Source organism: Macrobrachium nipponense, chromosome 7 (genome assembly GCF_015104395.2).
Source record: "Macrobrachium nipponense isolate FS-2020 chromosome 7, ASM1510439v2, whole genome shotgun sequence".
Classification (NCBI taxonomy): domain Eukaryota; kingdom Metazoa; phylum Arthropoda; class Malacostraca; order Decapoda; family Palaemonidae; genus Macrobrachium; species Macrobrachium nipponense.
Genome location: NC_061109.1, coordinates 25723143 through 25738962, shown reverse-complemented (window position 1 = coordinate 25738962; position 15820 = coordinate 25723143).

Sequence of the window (15820 nt, the reverse complement as noted above, 5' to 3'; positions counted from 1 at the left end):
TATACAACCATGGGTGTTTTTAGTTTATTGTGCATGAAATTGCGCACATTTTACATATATAAAAACTTTATTAACGGCTATTTCAAAATGGTGCAAACATTACCACAATCGCATGTATGATTTTTTTCGGAAGAGTTACCGCGCGGACGTAAGGAAAAAGTTTTTTCATAAATTCACCATAAATAGAAATATTGTGCTAGAGACTTCCAATTAGTTTCAAAATTAAGGTAAATGATTGAATATTACTAAAATATAAGATTTTTAGCTTACAATTGCGTTTTTTCGACCATTTCGGTAGAGTCAAAGTTGAACCGAAGGTTGAAATTTTGGCACTTAATTGTTATTATATGAAAAATATCTAAAAACTGATAAAAGCTACAATCATGAGTATTTTTTTGTTGTATTTTACATAAAAATGCGCACATTTTCATATATAATACTCCATGTAACGGCTAATTTAAAAAAAAAGGGTAAAAAAATTATGTCAAAGTGACGAAATAATTTCCGAGATGTGTCCACAGATACTTTTTTAGTGCGGCAAGAAAGAAATTCGCGCTGCGCGCCTGCGTAACGACTGTAAACAAAACAACAATTTGATCCGTGAACTCCCAGCATCCCCCAAGGCGCGTGATTCAAGAGTTTTCGGCTGGTAGGCCTAAAAGTATTTTTCCGTGAATTTTTAAAAAACTTCTTTTGTATGTCGACATAAAATACGTCCAGTCGGCACCCGAGAGACCAAAAAATGTCGACGTAAAATACGTCCAGTCGGCGTTTAAGGGTTAAGCCGTGTTCTGATTATATTTAAAGTATCACGAGCGACAATACATTCCATTTGTCCCCATCGAAGAATTGTGATTAAGATTTAAAGGCATAATTTTTAACCGTAAATTCATTATAGTTTATGTTTGAGTAAAGTAGGCGGAGACTGATATGGTTTGTTGAAAGAGTAGTTAGAGGAAGTTTTGGGAAGTAGAGAATTTTTTTCGTTGGGAAAAAGAGAAAGTAAAGTTTTTAAATTTTTAAATTGGATGAATGAATGTTTGCGAAACAAATTGTAGTTTTGTATCCCTGATATAGATATGCCTTCAGAATGTTAACTTCTCAACAAGATCGAAGAATTGAGCAACTAAGAGTTTGACGTTGTGGGAATTGATCGTATCATAAAAAAAAAAAAAGAGCAAAAAGAGTAGCAGACGCTCTTCCCAAGAGTACTGTAAGGCACGAGCCAGAGAGAGAGAGAGAGAGGAACTGCGACGCATACATTTAAAAGTTTCAGTTACACCTATGGGTGAGTTGCACAGAAAACAGAGGCAAGTGAGTCAGCTGTTGTATGAACGTGTTGAGTAAGTGCCATGGAAGTGTAAATGTGATGAGTGTCTGTGGGTTTGGTAGTGTGTAAGGGAGTTGACTGACAAGTCACAATGTTCTGAACATGCAGGAGATAAATGCTTCGTAAAAGAAAGAAAGAAAAAAAAAAAAAAAAAAAAAAAAAAAAAAAAAAAAAAAAAGAGTAACTTGTTGTGCCTCCCTTCCTCCCTCTTCGATAAAGCAAACCATCCACATAATTGTAAGTGCGTGTAGTTGCCTTGCGTAGTATACCAGCGCAAGTCATGAATAAATGTGTCTGTCACAAAGTGAAGCTGGTGCTGCAGAGTCAGAAACAGTTGACGATCCCGAAACTGTTTCCCAACCAGATATTGACGAGATCGTTGCACTCGGCAAATCCATGGGGCTGGTCGTCGACGAGGACAACATCAACGACCTTCTCGAGGAGCACCAAGAGGAGAGGCTTACGACGGATGACCTGAAGGAGTGGAGGCCATGCAACATAACGTCGTTCAAGAGGGAAGAGGAGGAGGAGCCTATGACAACGGCAGAAATTAAGGATATTCTAGGCGCTTTTCATAAAGTGCAATCGTTATCGAAAAAAGACACCCCGAAAAGGCTCACACAGGTCGTATGCTTGCGCAGTTCGATGACGTTTTCCTGAGTTGTTTCAGGAACATTGTGAAAAGTAGGCAGAAGCAATCTTCCTTGGATCATTATTTTTTAAAGTGATATAAAACAGAAAGTTGAAAGCAAAAAGGAAGAACCAAGTCATGAAAAACAGAACGTTGAAAGTGGTGATAATGTTGAATTTCTGTAAAAAAAAAAAAAAAAAAAAGCCTACGTAAAAAAAAAGTTAAAAATAAAGAAAAAGAAAAAAAAAAATTTTAATTTGTAGATTTTTATAAGTTAAGTGTTACAGTTCTGTTAATGTGTTTCGTAAATTTTAGTTTTATAGTTTTCCTTAAATTTTTTATGTGTTTTCGTAAAGTTAAGTGTACATACGTACGTACGTTTATCTGCCGTTTGTCCTCCTCCTCTCGCCGCCACTTTCGGAGATAGCCTCACTCGAAAGGTAAGCTTCCACATTTTACGTTACAGTAATATATTTCTTGTACACTAATATACACTTTATTTTACACGGTTTTGCATTTTTATTCTTAATTTAGGTATCGAATGGTCCAAATTGTTGTAGTATTTCATTGTTTGTTTATAGGCCAATTTTAGCTTTATTATGAAGTTTAATGGGGTGTTTTGGAGCGGCGTGGAACGGATTAGCCATTTTACAGTAAAATGTGTTCCAAGATACGAAAAACTCATGATACAAAGGCCGCCTCGGAACGGATTAATTTCGTATTTCGAGGTACCACTGTATTTGTATGGTAATTAGAGATGCAATATCAAAGCTAAAAAGAAAAATGGCAAACTGATACTACATTGACAAACACACACAAGAACCTGTGAACTCATTAGCCTGTTCAGAACCTGACGGATCAAACAAAACAGAGGGAAGGCATACACCTCCAGGTTGTCACACGGATGTTGGAATTTGTCCTCTGACAATGCTAAAGGATCTGGAACCACTAAACAGAACATCGCAAGCTTTCTGTTGAAGTGAGTCGCAAAAAGATCCAGCATGGGTCTCCCCCAAATCTGGAAAAGCTTGTCTGCCACCACTTGATGCAGGGACCACTCTGTGCCTAGATCTGATCCTTGTGACTGAGTTTTTCTGCGACCATGTTCCGTTTCCCTGGGATATACCTGGCTGAAAGCTCTACCGATCTGCTAACTGCCCACTCGTGAAGCTCAACAGTCAAGGCGTGAAGTTGACGTGAAACCAGGCCTTTCTGTTTGTTCACATAGGCTACCACCGTGGTGTTGTCCAACATGAGAACGACAGAATGACCTTCTACCTTCCCCCAAACCTCCTTCAGACCCCGGAAGGCTGCCTTCAACTCCAAGACTTTGATATGTTGCTGCTTGTCCTCCAAACTCCAAATGCCTGAAGCGATGAGGCAGCCTAAATGAGCCCCCCTACCTGCGAGGGAGGAGTCCGAGAACAGAAGGAAGTCCGGTGGAAGAGAACGCAGAGGGACACCCTTTAACAGACACTAGTCGTCCAACCACCAACGAAGGTCTTCTCTCACTTCCAGAGACAGAGGAACCATTAACGGGGGAGAGTCCTCAGCTGGAGACCAGAACTCTCCCAGTCTCCATTGCAGAGACCGAAGATGAAGACGCCCATGAGGGACCAGCTTCTCCAGGGAAGACAACACTCCCAGAAGGACCTGCCACTGATGAGCTGATTGATGTGATTCTGACAGGAAGTTGCACGCCACCACCCGTAACTTCTCCAATCTCTGATCCGGCGGGAAAACTTTTGCCACTGTTGTATCGACGACCATGCCCAGGCAGAGAATCCTGTGACTGAGTACGAGATTCAACTTTTCCTGGTTGACTAATATGCCCAGTTCCAGACAGAACCAAAGTAGACGATCCCTGTCCTGCAGCAACTTTTCCCTGGAAACTGCCAAGACTAACCAATCGTCGAGGTATCTCAGCAAACGGATCCCCTGAGCATGGGCCCAACTTGACACGAGAGAGAAGACCCTTGTGAACACTTGAGGGGCTGTTGTCAGCCCGAAGCGCAAGACTTTGAACTCGAAGACCTTTTCCCCAGGAGAGAAGCGAAGGAACTTCCTGGACGTCGGATGAACAGGGATTTGGAAGTATACGTCCCTTAAGTCTATCAACAGCATGAAGTCATCTTCCCTCACGGCTGCCAACACCAAGCACGGGGTCTCCCTCTTGAACCGTGTCTTCCTGATGAAGTGATTCAAGGTGGATAAGTCGATCACAGGCCTCCATCATCCTGACGCCTTAAGCACCAAGATGATGTGACTGTAAAACCCCGGGGACAGACGCACTACTTCCTCTATCGCTTCCTTGTCCAGCATTTTCTGCACTTCCTCCCTAAGAGCCAAGAACTTAAGAGAATCTGGAGGATATGCCTTCCTGAGCTGTGGCTTGTCTGACAGAGGAGGAAAGGAGTCGAATGGCAGTAGGTATCCCACCCAAAGAACATCTACCACCCACTTCTCACCCCATTACTCTGCCACTTGGCCCAATGGACTGCCAGGCACCCCCCCAACCTGTGGCACAGGAGAGGGAGAGGCGCCTAACCTACCGATGGCCCCCTTTACCTCTGGCTTTGGGCCCCCTTCGTGGCTTAAAGGAAGAAGAGCGATAGGGGCGTTGATCTTCTGACTTAGGCTGAGTCAAACGGTAAGGCCCTGCCGAACTCGAAGTTCTCAACGGCCTACCAGGTAACGATCTCCTTGACTGCTGCTGGACAGGGGGAGGAGGAGGAGCCTGACGTCTCCGAGGACGAGACTCTGACTTAGACACGACCTGGTGCACCTGTCTGTCTTTTGTGTCAGCCTGGCGCCAGTCTATCGCATTCTCGAGTTCTGTCCGAGGAAACAAAAATTGGGACTCCAACAGATCTCCGGTCCTTAATGCCAGCAAGGACTCGGTGTCGAGCGATCTCTCCATCCTAGACAAAGCTGCATCCCTTCTAATCAGAAGAAGGTTAACCCATAAATTAGCACTGAGGTGAGCAAAATATGAAAACACCTTGCCCCTGGATTGCAACAGACTGGCAAGTGAGGATGCATTCACCAACCCTTCTGGGGACCTGTCGGAAGCTATCTTGGCAATAACACAGACCAGAAGTCCAGCCAAGAAACTGTCTGCAACATGGAGGCCGTCGTAGATTCCAATGCTGAGGCATCTTGCGGAGACAAAGACGCGGAGCCACCCTCACCTGCTCCAAAGTCCATCCCGGCTTCAGGTGAATGACGTCTGGGTTAAGATGGCGCGACAACAAAAAAGTAGAGCTCATAGCAGAGTACTTCCTATGTCTCATGAGAGGCGGGGGTAGTAGCTTCGTACAGCCCCTAGAGCGAAGCGAACCATCCCAGTCTGAAACAGAGGTAACCTACAGCAAGACTGATTGAACGTGCCCTGACAAAGGGAGCTGAAGAGATGATTTGGGGTCCTGAGTACCTCCCCACTAGGCTTCCAAGCAAGAGGAGTGAAGATGACCGAGCCTGAGTCTATTTTTCCAAATTGTTAAACCCATGATAAATCAACAACTTCCAAAAAGGACAAAAGCTCTTGCCCGTCTCCTCTCCGCTCCAGAAACGGAGACCAACGACGAGAAGGATGTGCAGGCTCCTCTAAGGCACCTTCCCAACTAAAATAAATGAAGTTAGCAGCCAAACAGCCTGAACCCCAACTAAACTGTCTGGGCTGGGTCTATGCGATGGCATTTCCGAGATGAAAACCCCACTATAACAACTAGGAAGATCACTTACCCCAACAGACGACTCATTAACATGTCCATAAATGGTCACGGGCGTGGCGGATGACGAACGTGAGATGGGGGGGAATCCTGAACACTCGAGATCGAAGGAGAATCCCCTAGAGTCGATCTCTTGGAAGCACCAGTGAGAGAGGCAGGCAAACACTCCTGCACCAACTCCACACTCACTACCTTCGACCTCTTGACAGGCGCCTTGAGATCCTTACGGCGATAAACAGGCTTGGAGAAGAAGGAAGCACTTTACATCATGTGCATGGGCAAGGGAGGTTGCAACATGCTCGCGATGTGCATGGATGGGGGAGGTTGCAACATGTTGGTGATGCGCACAGACGGGGGTTGGGTGGTGTAACACACCCATGATTCAAATGGAAGGGAGATGTAGCAAACTAGGTGGCAGGGATGACGTCACGGCATTGAGAAAAGGCAGATCAGAGGAGACGACTAGGAGAGACGTCATCGATGGGAGTGACGTCACAAGTGGTGGTGACGTCACGGCTTCCCCTCGGTGTGAGGGGGAATCAGACGCCACTGGCAGAGGAATACACATAGACGGATCCCATGATGTCATCAATGGGGCTGACGCCACGGGCGGGTCTCTCCAACTCGAAGATTTTCAGTGACAGCAGAAACACTGGCGGACGCAATACAAGATGGCCAACCTCGGCTACCCGGCCACAAGGCGAGGCTGGGAGGAGGGGGGATGGTCTGGCCAGTCCGGGGAGGGGGGGTGGCAAAGCCCTCAACAACAAAATGCGCTAGCAATCCCTCCAAGGACAGGGGACCTCCTAGCCCGAGCATCTTCTAAATCGCCGCCATTTTGGACACCTCTGACTCTGGAAGAAAAGAGATTGATGAAAAAACCTAACCCTTCTCGGGAATCAAATTAACTCCTGAGGAAGAAGGGGCTACATTACAAACATCAGCCTGGTGGCCTCCCGATACTTCCAGCGACAAATCAAGGGAAGAAAAGGAAGGAGACACAGGAACAACGCTACTAACGGGGTTGGTTGACTTTACTGGCAGGAGATATGAAGCATTCGGGAAGAAAAGGTCAAAAAAAACCCGCCCGCAAGTAGGAGTCGAAACCCTCCGATGTTCTCACTTGCCATAAAACGACCTCCACTGCTCCTTAGGCCACGCCTGGCATTCCGTGCAAGGATTCGTTATAGTACAAAAATTAGAATGACACCTACTGTACGTTATGGGAGGGTCAGTCGCTGCCGAAGCCAAAAAACGAGAACACGGAAAAGCTGGAACTCCAGGGTACATATGTTGACGCCGAGAAGGAGCAGAAGAAGCCATAATATCAGCCAAACACACACACTCTAAACACAAGCGAAACGGGCAATGAACAGGGAAAAGGCCAAGAGATGTTAACACGACTCTCGCCAAGGCGGTCAAAAGAAAGACTGGCACAGCGGCGTGGTCTTTGACCGCTCCTCACCCGAGTTACGCATGCGTTGCCAGATATCACAAGATTCCTTGCTTTCATCTGCTTTTTCACCGGATCCAGCTAGGCGCTAGAAATGATCCTATTGTTTAAGACTGAAGGTTTTTTCTCATATGAACAATAAGTGAATTTCCCACAAATAATGGATATATAAAGTCTATAGAGAAATCCGCTAATATGCGAGTCCTCAAATCTGGAGTTTGTGAATAGCAGGGGTCAACTGTAAATCATACTGCAATAGACTACGCTTGTAGAGCAAATTTCCTTTTTGGTAGATTGTACACGTAAGTACCAGAAGTGAAGCGACAATTTCAGAATTGATCGTAACGTCTTTAGAAACTCTGGTGGGTTGCCAGTTAGTATATTTTATTCCAATTACTGTCATCCTCTTTATCTGATAATATGTATCAGTGATTAACCCTTAAACGCCGAAGCGGTAAAAAAAAAATGTCTCCCGTGTGCCGGAGGTGTTTCAGAGTGAGCGCGGAAGCGGAAAAAATATTTTTTTCAAAAAATCACAGCGCGCTTAGTTTTCAAGATTAAGAGTTCATTTTTGGCTCCCTTTTTTGTCATTCACTGAAGTTTAGTATGCAACCATCAGAAATGAAAAAAATTATCATTATCATATATAAATAATGCGATATATGATAGCGCAAAAACGAAATTTCATATATAATTGTATTCAAATCGCGCTGTGCGCAAAACGGTTAAAGGTAACGAGTTAATTTTTTTTGTTGTAATGTATACTAAATTGCAATCATTTTGGTATATAACACATTGTAAAACGATAAAAGCAACACAGAGAAAATATAATCACAAAATAATGCATGAATTCGTAACGCGCGGACGTAAACAAATATTTTTTTCAAAAATTCACCTTAAATCTAAATATTGTCCTAGAGACTTCCAATTTCTTTCAAAATGAAGACAAATGATTGAATATTACTATACTGTAAGTAGTATTAGCTTACAAATGCAGTTTTCGATCATATCTGACGAGTTAAAGTTGACCGAATGTCGAATTTTTTTATATATATATTTTTTATGTGCAATTATTTCGGAAATATGAAAAGCTACAACTTCAATATTTTTTGTTTTATTCTAAATGAAAAATTGGCCCCGCCCTTTTCATATATAAAACTCTATGAAATGCCTAATATGAAACGGAGCAAATATTCCGAGAATGGGATGTACACATTTCGGAGATTTGTGGCGGAGAATCCGCGCACGGAGGGAAGGAAAGTTTTTTTTTTTTAAATTCACCATAAATCTAAATATTTGTTCTAAAAGAGACTTCGAATTTGTTTCAAGATGAAGATAAATGACTGAATATTACTAGACTGTAAGAGTTTTAGCTTACAATTGCGTTTTTCGACCATTTCGGTAGAGTCAGTTGACCTTACGTGGTTTTTTTTCTATTTATCATGATTTATATGCAAATATTTCAAAAATGAGAAAAGCTACAACCTTCAATTATTTTTGGTTGTATTCTACATGAAATTGCACACATTTTCATACATAAAACTTTATGTAACAGCTAATTTAAAATGGTGCAAACATTACCACAATCGCACGCCGTATGATTTTTTCGGAAGAGTTACCTGCGCGGGACATAAAGAAAATGTTATTTTTTTCATAAATTCACCATAAATCGAAATATTGTGCTAGAGACTTCCAATTTGTTGCAAAATGAAGGTAAATGCTTGAATATTACTAGAATATAAGCGTTTTAGCTTACAATTGCATTTTTCGACCATTTCAGTAGAGTCAAAGTTGAACGAACGTTGAAAATTTGTCACTTAGTATTTATATGAAAATATTTCAAAATTGGGATAAAAGCTACAACCATGGGTTGTATTTAGTTGTATTGTGCATGAAATTGCACACATTTTCATATATAAAACTTTATGTAACAGCTAATTTAACATGGTGCAAACATTACCACAATCGCATGTATGATTTTTTTTCGGAAGAGCTACCGCGGACGTAAGGAAAAAGTTTTTTCATAAATTCACCATAATCGAAATATTGTCTAGAGACTTCCAGTTAGTTGCAAAATTAAGGTAAATGATTGATTATTACTAAAATATAAGAGTTTTAGCTTACAATTGCGTTTTTCAACCAATTCGGTAGAGTCAAAGTTGACTGAAGGTTGAAATTTTGGCACTGATCATTATTTATATGAAAATATCTCAAAACTGATAAAAGCTACAATCATGAGTATTTTTTTGTTGTATTCTCAATAAAAATGCGCACATTTTCATATATAATAGTATTCTCAATAAAAATGTGCACATTTTCATATATAATACTCCATGTAACGGCTAATTTAAATTAAAATGGTACAAAAATTATGTCAAAGTGACAAAATAATTTCAGATATGTCACAGATACTTTTTAGTGCGGCAAGAAAGAAATTCGCGCTTGCGTAACGATTGTAAACAAAACAACACCTTGATCCGTGAACTCCAGCATCCCCAGCGCGTGATTCAAAGAGTTTTCGGCTGGTAGGCCTAAAAGTATTTTTCCGCGAATTTTTAAAAGAACTTTTGTATGTCGACGTAAAATAAATACTTCCAGTCGGCACCCGAGAGACAAAAAATGTCGACGTAAAATACGTCCAGGCGGCAGTAAAGGGTTAACTGTAGAAGCACAGAAAGTATTTCCCTAGTGAATGATCAATGTTAGTTCAATAATTGTTTATTAAAAAAGAAAATAGAAAAAAAAATTTCCCCGTAGAAACATCTGCGGCTCTCAATGTGTGATATCAAGTGTTCACCATAGAGTGAGTGGGAGCAGGAACAGAGTGCATAAGCATTGGCCTAATAAGATTTGTAAATTAACTTTCTACTTTTATAGCGTTATATCAAAAGTTATGATTTCTTTTGATAAAGCACAAAGAAGTTTAGCATCTGATTAAATGAAATATAAATAAGACACAAGTTGGTGTGGAAAAAAAAAGCGAAATCCAAGTTATATGCGCATTTAGCATTGGCTACATGGTTAGGTCTACTCAAGAATCAAGGAAATATATTTTCCAGCTTGTTAGTTAATAATTTCATCGAATTCCTCAATTGTGCAAATTTTTGCATGTGGAATTGCATCAAACAAGTATTTTCGTGGGTCGCATCAAACAAGTATTTTCGTGGGTTTCCACCTTTTTTTTCGTGCATCAGTGAGACTATTCTTGACCATACAATCTGAAGTATGAATATGCTTGGCGAGCATTATTCTAATTCGAGTAACTCCTGTTATGCTCTCTCTCTCTCTCTCTCTCTCTCTCTCTCTCTCTCTCTCTCTCTCTCTCTCTCTCTCTCTCTCTCTCTCTCTCAGGACCTTTTTATCTAGTCAGGAATAGCCAGAGGCCTGTTTTAAGAATCAAGCACTAGGCCTATTGGTCGTGCTCAGGTGCTTCTTTATATATATATATCACAAAAACTCATAAATTTCTGTTATACAGTAATGCTTGACTGGATTGAACTGATTACTGGTTGCCCGTGGAAATATGAATTTGGGTGATATCATTCCCTTATGATAATGCCCACTTATGCAAAATTCAGTCTTAAATATCACGGCTGGAATATGATTAGAAGATTTGAGGTAAAATGTTGAAGTGAAAAAGGTGGAGTTAGGATTGTGGGTAGAGGTAGAAGTAGAGGTAGAGGGTGAGGCGGGGTTGGGGTCTGTAGCCGCAGTTAGAGCCTTTCTCGAAGTTGGTGTTTTATGCTCAGTCCTAGAAGCTAAAATCAGAACTACCAACCACACACAACTTCTCTGTTGAATCTAGGTGCATTCATAGTAGATTATGTTTAATGTTGCGGATATTTTCCCTTTACATTCTACTGATACTTGCATGGTTTTATGCATCTTCGCTAACATAATTGATAATACACTATGCTATTAAATATTTGTTTCCACATTGCTCGAAATATACATACGCAATGTTGGTAATCCTGTGTTGAACTAAAATTTCAAATTGTTTCGTTTCTATAATTTGAAGTAATTACTATACTTTGAAATAATTACTATTATCATCATTTTTTCTATGATTGTTATAAATGTCATAAATTTGATATTTGTGCATCATATGCTAGCTTTATTTCGCTTGATAGAGTTTTCACTGTAAAAAAAAAAAGTGATTTTGACGAAGGAAAAATATATTTCTGGGCAAGGGCCCGTGTCGCCCAGTGAAATGTCCCTTTAGCACACATTTCTAAGGTAAATTATTGCTAACATATTGTTAACCATTTTGTACTGTATTTACTCTTAAGGTTTCAATTACCCTTGTTACCCAGTTCGTAACTTTACAGTAAGATTATACCAATTAACCTTAATTGTTTTTTATTTTTTCCTACAATATTCTTTGTGTACTCAATTGTTCCAAGCTTATGTGGCCATTTCTCTGGTACTATTTCACATAGCAACACGGGCTGAGCCCAGAAAAGGGATTTTAACAAAGGAAAATCTATTTCTGGGCAAGGGCCCGTGTTGCCCAGTGAAATCCACCCTTCCTCTTGTACTCCCCCTTTTTGGCCCAAGCTTGGGTGCTAACTGCAGGTATGACGTCATAGGCGCTAGCCGTAACGGTAGCGAGGAGTGGGCCTTAGGTCGGCTCCTCTCTAGTAGAGGGATTTTGAAGGAGGATGAATCTAAATGGCAAAGGACCTCTAGTAGTGGTTTCACTCGCCCCAGAAACCAGAATATTCTGGCTGCTCACCTTATTTAAAGGTGTTGGTATGGGTTTTCTGGGGCGAGTGAAACACTACCAGAGGTCCTTTGCCATTTAGATTCCTCTCCTTCAAAATCCCTCTACTAAAGAGAGCCGACCTAAGGCCCACTCCTCGCTACCGTTACGGCTAGCGCCTCTGACGTCATACTGCAGTTAGCACCCAAGCTTGGGCCAAAAAGGGGGAGTACAAGAGAAGGGTGGGATTTCACTGGGCAACACGGGCCCTTGCCCAGAAATAGATTTTTCCTTCGTTAAAATCCTTTTTCTGGGCTCAGCCCGTGTCGCTATGTGAAATAGTACCAGAGAAATGGCCACATAAGCTTGGAACAATTGAGTACACAAAGAATATTGTAGGAAAAAATAAAAAACAATTAAGGTTAATTGGTATAATCTTACTGTAAAGTTACGAACTGGGTAACAAGGGTAATTGAAACCTTAAGAGTAAATACAGTACAAAATGGTTAACCTTAAAATTACATACAATCTGAATTAAGGTGTGATTAATCCTAAGAACAAAATACAAGGAAAACATCACAAATATGTACATGTGGGCATCCATGGTACAACAAAGGCTACATGGTGGCAGAGCCACGGTAAGAATGTCAGTGAGGCAGGTAGAAAGGAGAGATCTAAATTAAACTACTTTACTATTCAAGCAGTGTCAGGAGAAACTGTGTTTCCCGCTGCCACTGCTGGAAATTCAAGTGCTTCTAAGGACTTAAGATAATAGTGTTTTGAACACTGTCGGAGATTTCCAGCCTGTATACTTCTTCAGATCATCAAATTCATATGTTGAAAGTAGTTAATAGAGGTAGCCACTGCTCTAATGTCATATACCGAGGAAGGACTCTGGGTTGGCTGTTTAATGAAATATAATATTTTGTTGTCTAATTCCTTTTAAGGAAATAGTGCCACCTTTTTCCCTCATAAATAAAGGCATGAAGATCTTAGGGCCGTCCTAATTAGGTATGCTCTTAGGGCAGTAACTGGACATAAGGATGGGTCCTGTGGAAGTGGGAGAATTTTCCATGGGGCCCAACTATCTAGTGGGTCCTCATTTTTTAGCTAGAAATTGACGATCTGGAGAAAGTAATACTTCTGCCTGAAGGGAGAAACTCTACATGACCAGAGTCTCTAGATAGAGCCGACAGTTCAGATACCCTGGCTCCTGAAGCTAGACTTAAAAGGAATAATGCTTTCCTCAGGAGGGGTAAAAAAAGAAAAAAGTCACATGATTCATTATCAGTGTCTGAGGCTAGTTTGAGACATCATTTAAGAACCATGACACAGACTTGGGCCTCTCTGATGGCCTGAGTCTAGCGCAGGCCTTGGGGATAGATGAAAAATAAGTCTGTTAGGTCTATTTTGAATCCAAACTGGAAGATTTTCTTCAGTGTCCTAAAAAAGGATATGGCCGGATTGGTTGTCAATGGTTTGTGTTTCAGAATTCCTCAGGAACATAGCTAGCTTTTTAACTGCTGAGTCATACCGACGTAGGATTGATTCCCGTCTATCCATAGGATATTCTTAGGGTCAACATTGCATCCCTTTTTGCCGCAAACTTCATGAAATCCATAAAGTTAGGGTTTTCTGAATCCCTGAGGAAGCGTACACAGTCTTCGTTTGTACTAGTTGTGATAGCCTGGGATTGGGAATCCGTTGAGGTTGGAGTCCCAATTCCAGTAGTAGTGGGAACCAATTGCTCTTTGGGCCAATTGGGGGCTATTAGAGCAATGTGTCCCTTGAACGTCCTGAGTTTGTTCAGAAACCTTCAAGAGAAGATTCACTGGAGGAAAGATGTAAATCTTCTTCCACTGATTCCAATCTATAGCCATGGCATCCATGGCATAAGCCAGAGGGTCCAGGTTGGGGAGCCACATAACAGGGAGTTTGTGATTCGATTCTGTGGCGAAGAGATCCACCTGAAGCCCTGGACTTGTTGGCAGACCCAGTTGAATGACTGTTTGTCCAGGGACCACTCTGACTCCAGTGGGACTGAACGAGATAGCGGAACCGCTACTACGTTCCTTACTCCCGCTAGATGGGTGGCGGACAGGTGCCATTTGTTCTTGGCTGCCAATGAAAATATGGCTATCATGAACATGGTACACATGGGCTCGACTTGGAGCCTCCCCTGTTGAATGCAGTGTACTACCACTGCACTGTCCAGCACCAGTTTGATATGAGATTTCTTGGCTGGATGACGCTTTTTCAGGGTGAGGAACACTGCCATAGCTTCCAGTACAGGTGGTCCCTGGGTTAAGACGGGGGTTCCGTTCTTGAGACGCGTCGTAAGCCGAAATCGTTGTAACCGGAACATCGTCAAAAATCCTAAGAAAACCTTACTTTTAATGCTTTGGGTGCATGAAACTATGTAAACTGCATTCTTATGGCATTTGTCATAAAAAAAACCTCAAATATTGATTATTTTGCATTTTTGGTGTCATATTTCATCTCCCAGATGAGCGTTGTAGGCGTCGTAACCTGGAACATGCGTCGTAACCCTGGAAATAACGTCTATTGACAACCGTCGTAACCTCGGAACGTCGTAAGCCGACACTCGTAACCTGGGGGACTGCCTGAACATTGATATGAAGCTGGCGGAATGGAAGGGACCAAGTTCCCTGTACCTTCTTGTACTGAGAGTATCCTCTGTGTGGATAACTAGTGCCGGCGGAGGGAACTGAAGGGGAATTGTCTTCGACACAAAGACAAATTCTTGACCTCCGTCCAGGGGCGGAGTCGTTTCCGTAAGATCGCCGGGACAGTGGCTAGTTTGTCTCGGGATCTGTTGTTTGCTCTTGAGCGCCAGACGCGGTTTATGTCTTTCAGTTTTGCTTTTAATAGAACGTCTGTTATCGAAGCGAATTGGAGAGAGCCTAGGATCCTTTCCTGGTTCCTCCGGGACGTCTGTTTGCACTTGAGAAATTTGTCTGGTTGCCTTGGCTATTTCTTTCTTCTTCAACGACGGAATTGATAGAGTGTGGGAGTTCAAGTCCCATTGAATGCCTAACCACTGAAAGCGAGACTCCGGTGTTAGCCGGGACTTGGTCTTGTTTATCTGGAACCCTAGGTGTTCCAGAAACTGGATTACTTTGACCATTGCTTTGTGGCATTCCTCGATGCTTGTGGCCCAAACGAGCCAATCGTCCAGATAAGCTACTAGCATTATTCCTTGAGACCTGAGTTCTTGAACGACTGTCTCCGCCAGTTTTGTAAATACTCTGGGGGCTACATTGAGCCCGAAAGGCATTACCTAGAAGGAGAATGCTTGGTTCCCTAGCAACATGATAGTATGCGTCTGTAAGATCGATAGAGGTGGTGACGGCACCACGGGGTAGTAAGGTCCACACCTGTGAGATGGTCAGCATTCTGAACTTGTCGCAACGAATGAATAAGTTTAGACGGGACAAGTCAAGAATTATTCTTCGTTTATTTGAGCCTTTTCTTTGGCACGCTGAACAAGCGACCTTGAAATTTTAAATGCTTGACTCTTGACACTACTCTTTCTGAAGGAGTTCTTGAGCGTACTCTATCAATTCCGTTGGTTGGTTGTTGATGGAAGGTTTGGATGGAGGAGGATCTTTGATCCAGCTCCAGCCTAAACCTTTGGACACAATACTTTGGGCCCATTTGCTGAACCTCCATCTGTGACGAAAGAGGAACAGTCTCCCTCCTACCTGAGGACTTTCACTGGCTCGGGGAAGGGCATGTCCCTCGTCCTCCTCGTAAGCTCTTACCTCGGTTAGATGCTCTTCCGCCGCCTCTTTGGCGGAAGGTGCCTGTAGCTCTGCTACCCCTGCCAAACCTGTTGAATGGCTGAAAGGATTGGCTTTCAAATACTGGGTTGAAAAGCCAGGGAGACAGCGTAGGAGGTCGAAGCTGTACCTGCTGAGGTGCGCCAGCAACACAAAACTGTTGTGGCTGC